Source organism: Arachis ipaensis, chromosome B9 (assembly GCF_059453495.1).
Source record: "Arachis ipaensis isolate K30076 ecotype BB chromosome B9, ASM5945349v1, whole genome shotgun sequence".
In the NCBI taxonomy this organism is placed as follows: Eukaryota; Viridiplantae; Streptophyta; class Magnoliopsida; order Fabales; family Fabaceae; genus Arachis; species Arachis ipaensis.
The window spans coordinates 53,059,513-53,070,849 of record NC_142444.1 but is presented as its reverse complement, the minus strand read 5'-3'; the positions used below and the strand labels follow the sequence as shown (position 1 = coordinate 53,070,849).

General features: G+C 38.9%; 1 non-coding gene across 1 annotated transcript; it reads left to right on the top strand.

Moving 5' to 3' along the window:
- Nucleotides 1-493: 493 nt before the first annotated feature.
- LOC148544669 (small nucleolar RNA R71) lies at nucleotides 494-601 on the top strand. Its single transcript, XR_015900845.1, has one exon. It is a non-coding gene; the product is annotated as a small nucleolar RNA R71 (small nucleolar RNA).
- The last annotated feature ends 10,736 nt before the right edge of the window (nucleotides 602-11,337 follow it).

The following is an 11,337-nucleotide window of genomic DNA, read 5'->3' as shown; positions in this document are numbered from 1 at the left end:
CCATTATTATTGAACCCCTGTTGAGGCTTCTGTTGATCCTTCCATGAAAGATTTGGATGGTTTCTCCATGAAGGATTATAGGTGTTTCCATAGGGTTCTCCCATGTAATTTAGTAATTTACCTCTTCCATTGCAGGATTCTCAGGGTCATAGGCTTCTCCTTCAGAGGAGGCTTCTTTATTACTGCTGGATGCAGCTTGCAATCCAGTCAGAGTCTGATAAATCATATTGACTTGCTGAGTCAATATTTTGTTCTGAGCCAATATGGCATTCAGAGTATCAACCTCAAGAACTCCTTTCTTCTGAGTCATCCCATTGTTTACAGGATTTCTTTCAGAAGTGTACATGAACTAGTTATTTGCAACCATCTCAATGAGTTCCTGGGCTTTTGCAGGGGTTTTCAGATGAAGAGACCCACCGACAGAATGATCCAATGACATTTTTGACAACTCAGATAGACCATCATAGAATATACATATGATGCTCCATTCTAGAAGCATGTCAGAAGGACACCTTTTGGTTAATTGTTTGTATCTTTCCCAAGCTTCATAGAGGGATTCACCTTCCTTCTGTTTGAAGCTTTGGACTTCCACTCTACGCTTGCTCATATTTTGAGGTGGAAAGAATTTGGTCAAGAAAGCATTGACCAGCTTGTCCCAAGAGTTCAGGCTTTCTCTAGGTTGTGAATCCAACCATGTTTGAGCTCTGTCTCTTACAGCAAAGGGGAAAAGCATAAGTTTGTAGACCTCGGGATCAACCCTATTGGTCTTAACAGTATCACAGATTTGCAAGAATTCAGCTAAGAACTGATGGGGATCTTCTGATGGAAGTCCATGAAACTTGCAATTTTGCTGCATTAGAGAAACTAATTGAGGCTTAAGCTCAAAGTTGTTTGCTCCAATGGTAGGAATTGAGATACTTCTTCCATAGAAGTCGGAAGCTGGTGCAATATAGTCACCAAGCATCTTCCTTGCATCTCTGGCATTGTTGTTGGGTTCGGCTGCCATGTCTGTTTTGTCTGCTTCCTTTTCGAAAATTTTTGTCAGGTCCTCTTCAGAGTTGTGTGCTTTAGCTGCTTTTAGCTTCCTCTTTAGAGTCCTTTTAGGTTCAGGATCAGCTTCAACAAGAATGCCTTTGTCCTTATTCCTGCTCATAAGAAAGAGAAGAGAACAAAAAAGTATGGAATCCTCTATATCACGGTATAGAGATTCCTTGAGGTGTCAGAGGAAAAGAAGAATAGAAGGATGAGGTAGAGAGGAGAATTCGAAATTATGAAGAAGGAGAGAGAGTCCGAATTGCTAATTGAGGAGGAGTGTTAGTCCTTAAATAGAAAAAGATGAGAGAGGAAATTTTCGAAAATATTTTTTTAAAGGAAACAAAATAAAATTAAAATTTAAAACAATTAGTTAATTAAAAAGAATTTTGAAAAATGGTTAATGGTTTTTGAAAATCAAAAGTGAGAAAGTGGTTATGTGATTTTGAAGAAGATTTTGAAATCAGTAATAAAAAAGATATGATTGAAAATTATTTTGAAAAAGATGTGGTTGAGAAGATATGATTGAAAATTTAAAAAGATTTGATTTTGAAATTAAAGTTGATTACTTGACTAACAAGAAACTAAAAGATATGATTTTAAAATTTAAGGATTGATCCTTTCTTAATAGGCAAGTAACAACTTGAAATTTTTTTATTCAAAATATTAAATGTCAACAATTGAATTCGAAAATATGAAATAAGAAAAAAATTTTGAAAATCAATTTTTAAAATTTTCGAAAATATATATAGAAAATGGAAAAGATTTGATTTTTTTTTTGAAAAAGTTTTGAAAAGATAGGATTTGAAAAATATTTGAATTGAAAACTAACTTACCTCCCTTGTGACATCCTGGCGTTAAACGCCCAGAATGGTATCCATTCTGGCATTTAACGCCCAAAATACTACCCTTTTGGGAGTTTAACACCCAGCCAGGTACCCTGGCTGGCGTTTAAACGCTAGATTTCCTTCCTCACTGGGCGTTTTGAACGCCCAGCTTTTTCTCTGTAATTCCTCTGCTGCATGTTCTGAATCTTCAATTCTCTGTATTATTGACTTGAAAAGACATAATTTTGAAATTTTTTTGAATTTTTAATGATGAGAGAGAACAACAACAAATGAAACTAAATCATGAAAAACTAGGATCAAATAACCAATGCATGCAAGACACCAAACTTAGAAATTTTCATATTAGAGATACTAACAAATTGAGAATGCACATGAGAAACAACAAAAGATACAAAACAAGAGAATTTAAAGATCAAACCCAATAAAATCATCAAGAACAACTTGAAGATTATGAAGACACATGCATGACTTTTTCAAAAATTATTAGAAAAATTAAAAAGGATGCAATTGACACCAAACTTAAAATTTGACACTAGACTCGAACAGGAAACATAAAATTTTTTTGTTTTTATGGTTTTATAATTTTTTTTTTAGATTTTTCGAAAATTATTTTGGAAAAAGAAAAATAAGGATTTTAAAATTTTTAATAAGAATTCCAGGAATCATGCAATGTTAGTCTAAAGCTTCAGTCTAAAAAGATTAGACATGGCTAGCCAAGCTTCAGCAGGATATTACATACAATAGCCAAATTGATGGGATTCAATTAGCTCCTGTGATGATAAAAGCATCATCTGAAACTCTAAAATTCATTCTTAAAAATTCTGAAGACATAGAATAATTTATTTTTTTTTTGAAAATTTTTTTTCGAAAATGAGAAGAATAAAAACAAAAAGCTTAAAATTAAAATAAAATTACCTAATCTAAGCAACAAGATGAACCGTCAGTTGTTCAAACTCGAACAATCCTCGGCAACGGTGCCAAAAACTTGGTACACGAAATCGTGATCGCACACTTTTCACACAACTCCGTGCAGCTGACCAGCAAGTGCACTGGGTCGTCCAAGTAATACCTTACGTGAGTAAGGGTTGATCCCACAGAGATTGTCGGCTTGAAGCAAGCTATGGTCATCCTTGTAAATCTTAGTCAGGCAGATTCAAATGATTATGAGGTTTTTATAATTAAAATATAAATAAAACAGAAAATAAGATAGAAGTACTTATGTAATTCATTGGTAGGATTTCAGATAAGCGTATGGAGATGCTTTGTTGCTCTTGAACGTCTGCTTTCTTATTGCCTTCATCCAATTATTCATAGTCCTTTCCATGGCAAGCTGTATGTTGGGGGATCACCGTTGTCAATGGCTACTGTCCATCCTCTCAGTGAAAATGGTCCAAATGCGCTGTCACCGCACGGCTAATCATCTGTCGGTTCTCGCTCATGTTGGAATAGGATCCATTGATCCTTTTGCGTCTGTCACTACGCCCAACACTCGCGAGTTTGAAGCTCGTCACAGTCATCCCATCCTAGATCCTACTCGGAATACCACAGACAAGGTTTAGACTTTCCGGATCTCAGGAATGGCTACCAATAATTCTAGCCTATACCACGAAGGTTAAAATCTTAGATCAGAAACCCAAGAGATATGCACTCAAGCTATTGCAGATAGAACGGAAGTGGTTGTCAGGCACGCGTTCATAAGTGAGAATGATGATGAGTGTCACAGATCATCACATTCATCAGGTTGAAGTGCGAGTGAATATCTTAGAGAAGAAGTAGGCGTGAATTGAATAGAAAAATAATGGTACTTGTATTAATTCATGAAGAACAGCAGAGCTCCACACCTTAATCTATGGGGTGTAGAAACTCCACCGTTGAAAATACATAAAAACAAGGTCTAGGCATGGCCGAATGGCTAGCCTCCCAAAGAGGGTTCAATCATAAAAACATGATTAAAAGATGATCAAAAGATGAAAATACAATAGCAAGAGGTCCTATTTATAATGAACTAGTAACCTAGGGTTTACAGAAATAAGTAAATGATGCAGAAATCCACTTTCGGGACCCACTTGATGTGTGCTTGGGCTGAGCATTGAAGCTTTCATGTGCATAGGCTTTTCTTGGAGTTAAACGCCAGCTTTGGTGCCATTTTGGGCGTTTAACTCCAATTCTGGTGCCAGTTTGGGCGTTTTACGCCAGAAATTTTAAGCTGACTTCGGACGCAGGTTTGGGCCATCAAATCTCGAGCAAAGTATAAACTATTATATATTGCTGGAAAGCCCAGAATGTCTACTTTTCAACGCAATTAAGAGCGTGCCTATTGGGCTTCTGTAGCTCCAGAAAATCCACTTAGAGTGCAGAGAGGTCAGAATCCAACAGCATCTGCAGTCCTTTTTTAGCCTCTGAATCAGATTTTTGCTCAGGTCCCTCAATTTCAGCCAGAAAATACCTGAAATCATAGAAAAACACACAAACTCATAGTAAAGTCCAGAAATGTGATTTTTATTTAAAAACTAATAAAAATATAATAAAAAGTAACTAAAATATACTAAAATCTATGTAAAAACAGTGCCAAAAAGCGTATAAATTATTCGCTCATCACTCAGCCCAAACACTCACCAAGTGGGCCATAGAAGTGGATTTTAGAACTAAAAGACTGTCTTACCCTTCTTAATGTAACCCTTGGTCATTAGTTTAGTATTTAAAGACTTTTACACCTCTCATTAATGAAGAACCTGTCATATTTCATTTATCATAGTATTTTCTATCATTATGAGTTTCTAAACCTCCTAGGTTAAGGGGAGGAGCTCTGCTTAGTTCTATGGATTAATAGAGTACTACTGTTCTTTTTCAACCACTAGCTTGATTATACACCTTTTAGACGGCTATCCACAACTTCGTTGGGGACTTCTCGAGACACTAGTTCAGCCGAGGTAAAGGGAGATTAAAGTCTCTGTGGTAGAGGCTAGAACAAAAGGCACATCATCCTCAGATCCGGAAGATTCGACCTTGTCTGTGGCGTTTTGAGTAGGATCACCAAGGAGAATGAACTGCAGGAGCTTCACATTCAATCAGACTAGATCCGCACTAACCCTGGGGTTCAGATCTGGAGGAGTATTAGCGATCTCTTAAAAAAGACGTTAATCATATACAGCCTGCCATAGAAGAAATCATCCACAGTTGAAGAAGACAGTAAGACCGAAATTAATTTAGAAAAATAAATCATCTCCAAGCCTTAACCATCTTCTTATCACTGGTTATAATCAAACATAATAATTCCATCTTATTCCAATTTTATGCGTATAAACAAATAAACAACTCTTTTATCCACCTGACTAAGATCTACAAGATAACCATAGCTTGGTTCAAATCACAATCCTCGTGGGATCGATCTTGACTCACTCAGGTATTACTTGCACGACCCAGTGCACTTGCTGGTTCAGTTGTACGAAGTGTGGGAATTCGGGCACCAAGGAGCGAAGGTGATCGCCAATTAGACATTGAGATGCGTGAAAAAAGAAAGACCGAAGTCAACCCGCTACTTGAATGAGATGGATTCGCGGGATATGCGTGGTCTACGCTGGTGTACTATATGTGGTTGGGAGGGACATAGCCATAGCCAATGTCCTCAGCGCGCAAGTCCAAGTTCTGCCGAAGGTCAATAGTGGTTAAGCTTTTCACGTGTTTACGCATTTTAAACTAGTTAGTAACTTTATATGTAACTTTTTACGTACCTTTTTATGTAAATTCATCACCTATTTTAAACTAGTGTGTAAGCTTTTTATGTATTTGCACAGTTTATTTATGTATGCGTTAAACACTGAATAATAAATACAAAGTTAGATAAAAAGTGCAACAGACAAAACTCAAATAGAAAAATATGAGAACAAAGCTAAATATACAATAATAAATACGAGAACAAATAGAATTTTCTAAATATACAATATGATATACAACACTGAATACAAAGCTAAACTCAAATAGTATAAGATAAACTGCAACAGCTTACTTACTCGACGCCTTCTTCGAATACTAAGATGGGGCGTATTTATCCGGGGGCGCAGTCTATGTCCGTAAATTATACAGATGATCTTGAGACATACCTGCATCCAGGCAACCGCCAACGTCAGAAGCACCGACATCTGGCATGCTGGCACTGCCAATGTCCTACAAACCAGAACCACACATGCCTGGAGCAATCGCTCTACCATAATCGTACTCGTGCTGAAGGTCATGTCCCACAAATCCCTCTCTCTTCCTACTGCGGGTATTCATTCAAACCGAATAACTTGGTACGCGATGGTGCGGAAAGACAAGGGAGATCTGCATGACCCAGTGCTTGATCTGTCGAAAAGTCACTTGCATGACCTGATGTGGCGCGACGACTAACAGACTGCTCAGGAGTAGCAGGCCCTTGCTCCTCTGGCAACAGAAATAGACAATTTGTGTCTCTCAGGACCTGAAATGTCATCAATTCCAGCCAACGAACTGAATTGACCATCGGCTGGAATTACCATCTGTGATATGTAGGGTTCTGCTACCTGATGTGGGTGTGGTTCCAGTATGTACAGTTGTTGCTGCCCATATGCCGGCCACTGCTGCTGTTGCTCATATACCGAAAATTGTTACTGCTGGTCGGTGCCTGAAACTGCTGGCCATATGTCAACTCTTGAAATTGCTACTCATATGCCGGCACCTGATACTGGTGCTCACACCCCGGTGGTGGCCGTAGATTTTAACAATTTATGTTAAGCTAGTTATTTAAAATAATAATTTTACTAATCGGCCTCGTGGTTACTGATGTGCAATTTTTATGGCAGCCATATATAGCAGCGGTGGTTCCAAACGACCTCGCCATAAATTCGTTTATGTACTCCAAAAAGTCGTCGTTAGTGTCATTCGAGTGTATAGAGTGACACCCAACAGACCGAGTTAGACGACAATTTTGGCTGCAACAGCTTCAACCAGACCCGGCATTCCAGATTGGTGATGGTCATTGCAGGCGGTTGACCGGCCTACAAAACCATGATTGGAGAGACAGGAATAGTGAATGGGTTAACATGTACAGTTCTGGCCACTATAATACACTGCAGTTAGCGATGAGATTATTAACTTTCATCCTCTCCCGGTGTACTACGAGTGGTAACGGGCATCACCAACGATTGTCAGATAGAGTTGCACGTGAAGAGGCCGACGCCAATGAACCATAGAAACAACCACCACAACCAGCTGGACCTCAGGAGCAAAATTCCCTCATGAGAAATAGTTTCAAGTGCCGGCGTATGAGCACCAGTATCAGGCACCAGGCTATGACCAAGGGTTTCAGGTATCATTAAGGTTTATTATCATTAATGTCACCATTATTAATTATTATTATTGTTACTATTACCGTTCTTAATTATTATTAATTATTATTTAGGTTCTAGCACCAGTTCCATATGTCGGGGTTTGAGTACCAGTATTAGGTATCAGCATATGAGCAGCAATTTCAAGAGTCGACATATGCCCAGCAGTTTCGGGTACCGGCCAATAGTAACAGCTTCTAGTATATGAGCAACAACAGCAGTGACCGGCATATGAGCAGCAACAATTGTACATACTGGAACCACAATCACATCAGCTAGCAAAACCCTACATACCACAGATGGTAATTCCAGCCGATGGTCAGTTCAGTCCGTTGGCTGGATTGATGACATCAGCTTGTCTCAGGTCCTGAGAGACATAGATTATCTATTTCCGTTGCCAGGGCAGCAAGGGCTTGCTACTCTTGAGCAATATGTTGGTCGTCACGCCACATCAGGTCATCCCAGTGCCTTCTCAATAGATCAATCACCGGGTCATGTAGATTTTCCTTGTCCTTCCACACCACCGCGTACCGAGTTGTTCGATTTGAATGAATACCCACAGCAGGAAGAGGGATTTATGGGACATGACCTTCAGCACGAGTACGATTATGGTGGATCAAGTGCTCCAGGCATGAGTGGTTCTGGTTTGTAGGACCCTCGCGGTGCCAGCATGCCAGATATCGGTGCTTCTGACATTGGCGGTGGTCTAGATGCCAGAATGTGTCAGGGTCATCCATATAATTTACAGACACAGACTGCGCCCCCGAATAAATACACCCCATCTCAGTATTCAAAGAAAGCGCCGAGAAAGTAGGCTGTTGCAGTTTATCTTATACTGTTTGAGTTTAGCTTTGTATTCAGTGTTGTATGTCCTATTCAGTGTTGTATCTCGTATTTTATATTTAGATGTTTCTATTGTTCTCGTTTTTATTATTGTATATTTAGCTTTGTTCTCATATTTTTCTATTTGACTTTAGCCTGTTGAACTTTTTATCTAACTTCGTATTTATTATTCAGTGTTTAACGCATACATAAATAAACTACGCAAATACATAAAAAGCTTACACACTAGTTTAAAATAGGTAAAGAAGTTACATAAAAGTTAAATAGGTCATAAAAAGTTACTGACTAGTTCAAAATGAGTAAATAAGTAAAAATTTTAACCACTATTGACCTCCGGCTAGGGGTGGCAAACGGGCTTAAACCCGTCAGGCCGGCCCGCATAACCTGCCAAAATAGGCTGGTCGAACTAGAAAATTGCGACCGTAACACATCAAAAATCCAACTAACCCACACCACTTAAACCGTGGGCTTTGGCGGGGCGGGGTGATAAAACCCATATTTAGGGTTTATCTTGTGTTGAATTTAGAGGGTTTTGTCAACCTTTCTCTCATTTATCCAATGAAATAGCATGGTTTTGTAAATTCTTCTTTAATTGTGCTTAAGAGTGAAAACATGCTTTTTAGGTCCTTAATTGTTTAATCTAGATTTACCTTTGATTCCATTAGATGCCTTGATATGTTTGTTAAGTGATTTCAGATTTAGGAGGCAAAGATTGGATCAAGGGAATGAAGAAAAAGCATGTATAAATGGAGAACTCATGAAGAAATGAAGGAATCGCAAAAGCTGTCAAGCCGACCTCTTCGCACTTAATCAGCCATAACTTGAGCTATAGAGGTCCAAATGATGCGGTTCTAGTTGCGTTGGAAATTTAACATCTGGGGCTTTAGAATGATATAAGATTTGCCATAGTTGCATCGCGGATAGGGGCGCGCACGCACACAGTACGCGTATGCGCCAATGGTGCCACATAATTTACTTAATGCAACTTATGGCCAGCGAATTCTAAAGCCTTGTGGGCCCAATCCAACTCATTTCTGATGTTATTTAAGCCAAGGATTGAAGGGGAATTGACATACTTTTGATCATTAGTCATAGTTTAGGTTTTAGAGGAGTTAGAGTTAGTTTTAGAGAGAGAAGCTCTCACTTCTCTCTAGGATTAGAATTAGGATTAGGTTTAGTTCAATAATCTAGATCTAGGTTTTAATTCATGCTTTCTTCTTCTTCTACCTCTCAATTCTATGTTGTTACATTCATGATTCCTCTATTCTTTTGTTGTAATTTCCTTTATGTTGCTTCTATATTTTGTTGTAGATCTACTTTTGTTCCTTCAATTCTCTTTCAATTCAATTAGAGGTAATTCACAATAATTGTGCTTCTTTTGATTGTTGTTGTTAATTCCTTGTAGTGATTGTTGCTAGATTCTATTTTTGTTGTCAATTTTCTATGCTTTTCTTTTATGCCTTCCAAGTGTTTGATGAAATGCATGGTTGGATTTTAGTGTAGATTTTATTCCTCTTGGCCTAGGTAGAGTAATTAGTGATGCTTGAGTTATCCAATTCCTTTGTTGATTGATAATTAGAAGTTGCTAATTGATTTGGATACCACTAACGCTAGTCTTTCCCTTGGGATTTGGCTAGGACTTGTGGAATCAAGTTGATTCATCCACTTGACTTTCCTCCATGGTTAGAGGTTAACTAAGTGGTAGCAATGGACAATTGTGGTCACAATTGAGGAGGATAATGAGGATAGGACTTCTAGTTCTCATATCTTGCCAAGAGCTTTCTTAGTTGTTAGTTTATTTCTTTTGCAATTTATATTCCTTGTTCCTTAACTCAAAACCCCCAAATATACTTCATAGCCAATAACAAGAACATTTGTTTGCAATTCCTAGGGAGAACGACCCGAGATTTGAATACTTCGGTTTATAATTTTAGGGGTTTGTTACTTGTGACAATCAAATTTTTGTATGAAAGGACTATTGTTGGTTTAGAAACTATACTTGCAACGAGAATTTAATTGTGAAACTCTAAACCGTCAAGAGTCCAATCATCACGGGGCGGAGCTTCCATGTCGGGCTTAGGGTTTTTTTGAAGATGTTCTAAACTTGTAGATATTTAAATATATATTTTGGACAATATTTATTTTACTTTGGACAATGTTTGTTTCATTATTTTGTTTCAAAAAACTTGGTTTATGATTATGTTTATTACACATTTATAATTATAAAGACTTTAATGTTTGTGAATTTAGAAATTATCTTTTTTTATGTCTTTAAAAATTATAAATTTATGAAAATTGTTGTGAAATTATATGTATTATTTAATATTTCTTTTTAGTAACTTATATTATTTAATACTTAATAGTAAAAAAAATTAAAAAATGATATTTGGCGGGCTTGGCCCACTAGCCCGCTGTTAGGCGGGGCGGGATGAGATTTCAAGATCGTCTCATTAGGCAGGGCAGGGTGGGCCAACCTGCCAAAGGACGGGCTTTTGGCAGGGCGGGGCGTGGCGGGCTTTCCCCGCTTGCCACCCCTACCTCTGACAGAGCTTGGACATGCGTACTGAGGACATCGGCTACAGCTATGTCCCTCCCCTCCACATAAAGTACACCGGCGAGGACCACGCATATCCCGCAAATCCATCTCATTCAAGTAGCGGGTTGACTTCGGTCTTCTTTTTGTCGCGATCACCTTCGCTCATTCATATCTAGCCCACGTAGATGGGTCACCCATCAGAACAAACCATTGTTGTCAAACTCGCAAGTTAACTCGTAAACTCGTACGAGTTTACGTGTTTAGGTAGTGGAATCGAGTTAACCCGGACACAAACTCATTTCTAGGTAGACTCGGGCAGAATCGGTCAAACTCACGAGTTTGAGGGCGAGTCAACGAGTTTGATTTGGGTCCCGATTTTTGCCAAAACGGCGTCGTTTTGGGCCCCAAAAAAAAAGAGAAAGGGAGCCACTCATACTCAGCAACCCTAATTCCAAGTAACGGCAGTAACACTTCAAGCCCTCACTCTCTTCTCCAAGTCCAAGCCCTCTACCGGTCTTCTCCAAGCCCGTCGTTTGTCGCAGTCCACCGTTGGCTGCGCCGCCACGCTAGAGGCCAGACAGATCCCTCACCTAACTAATCCTCGTGGTACGTCGTCGCTACCATGTTCATGTCCACTCCTCACTTCCTCGGTTAAGCTGAAGGCTGAAGGTTCCTCACTACTGCTCTTGGTTTATCGCCGCTCGACACCTCGTTCTTCCCCACGCTGGAAAAATCG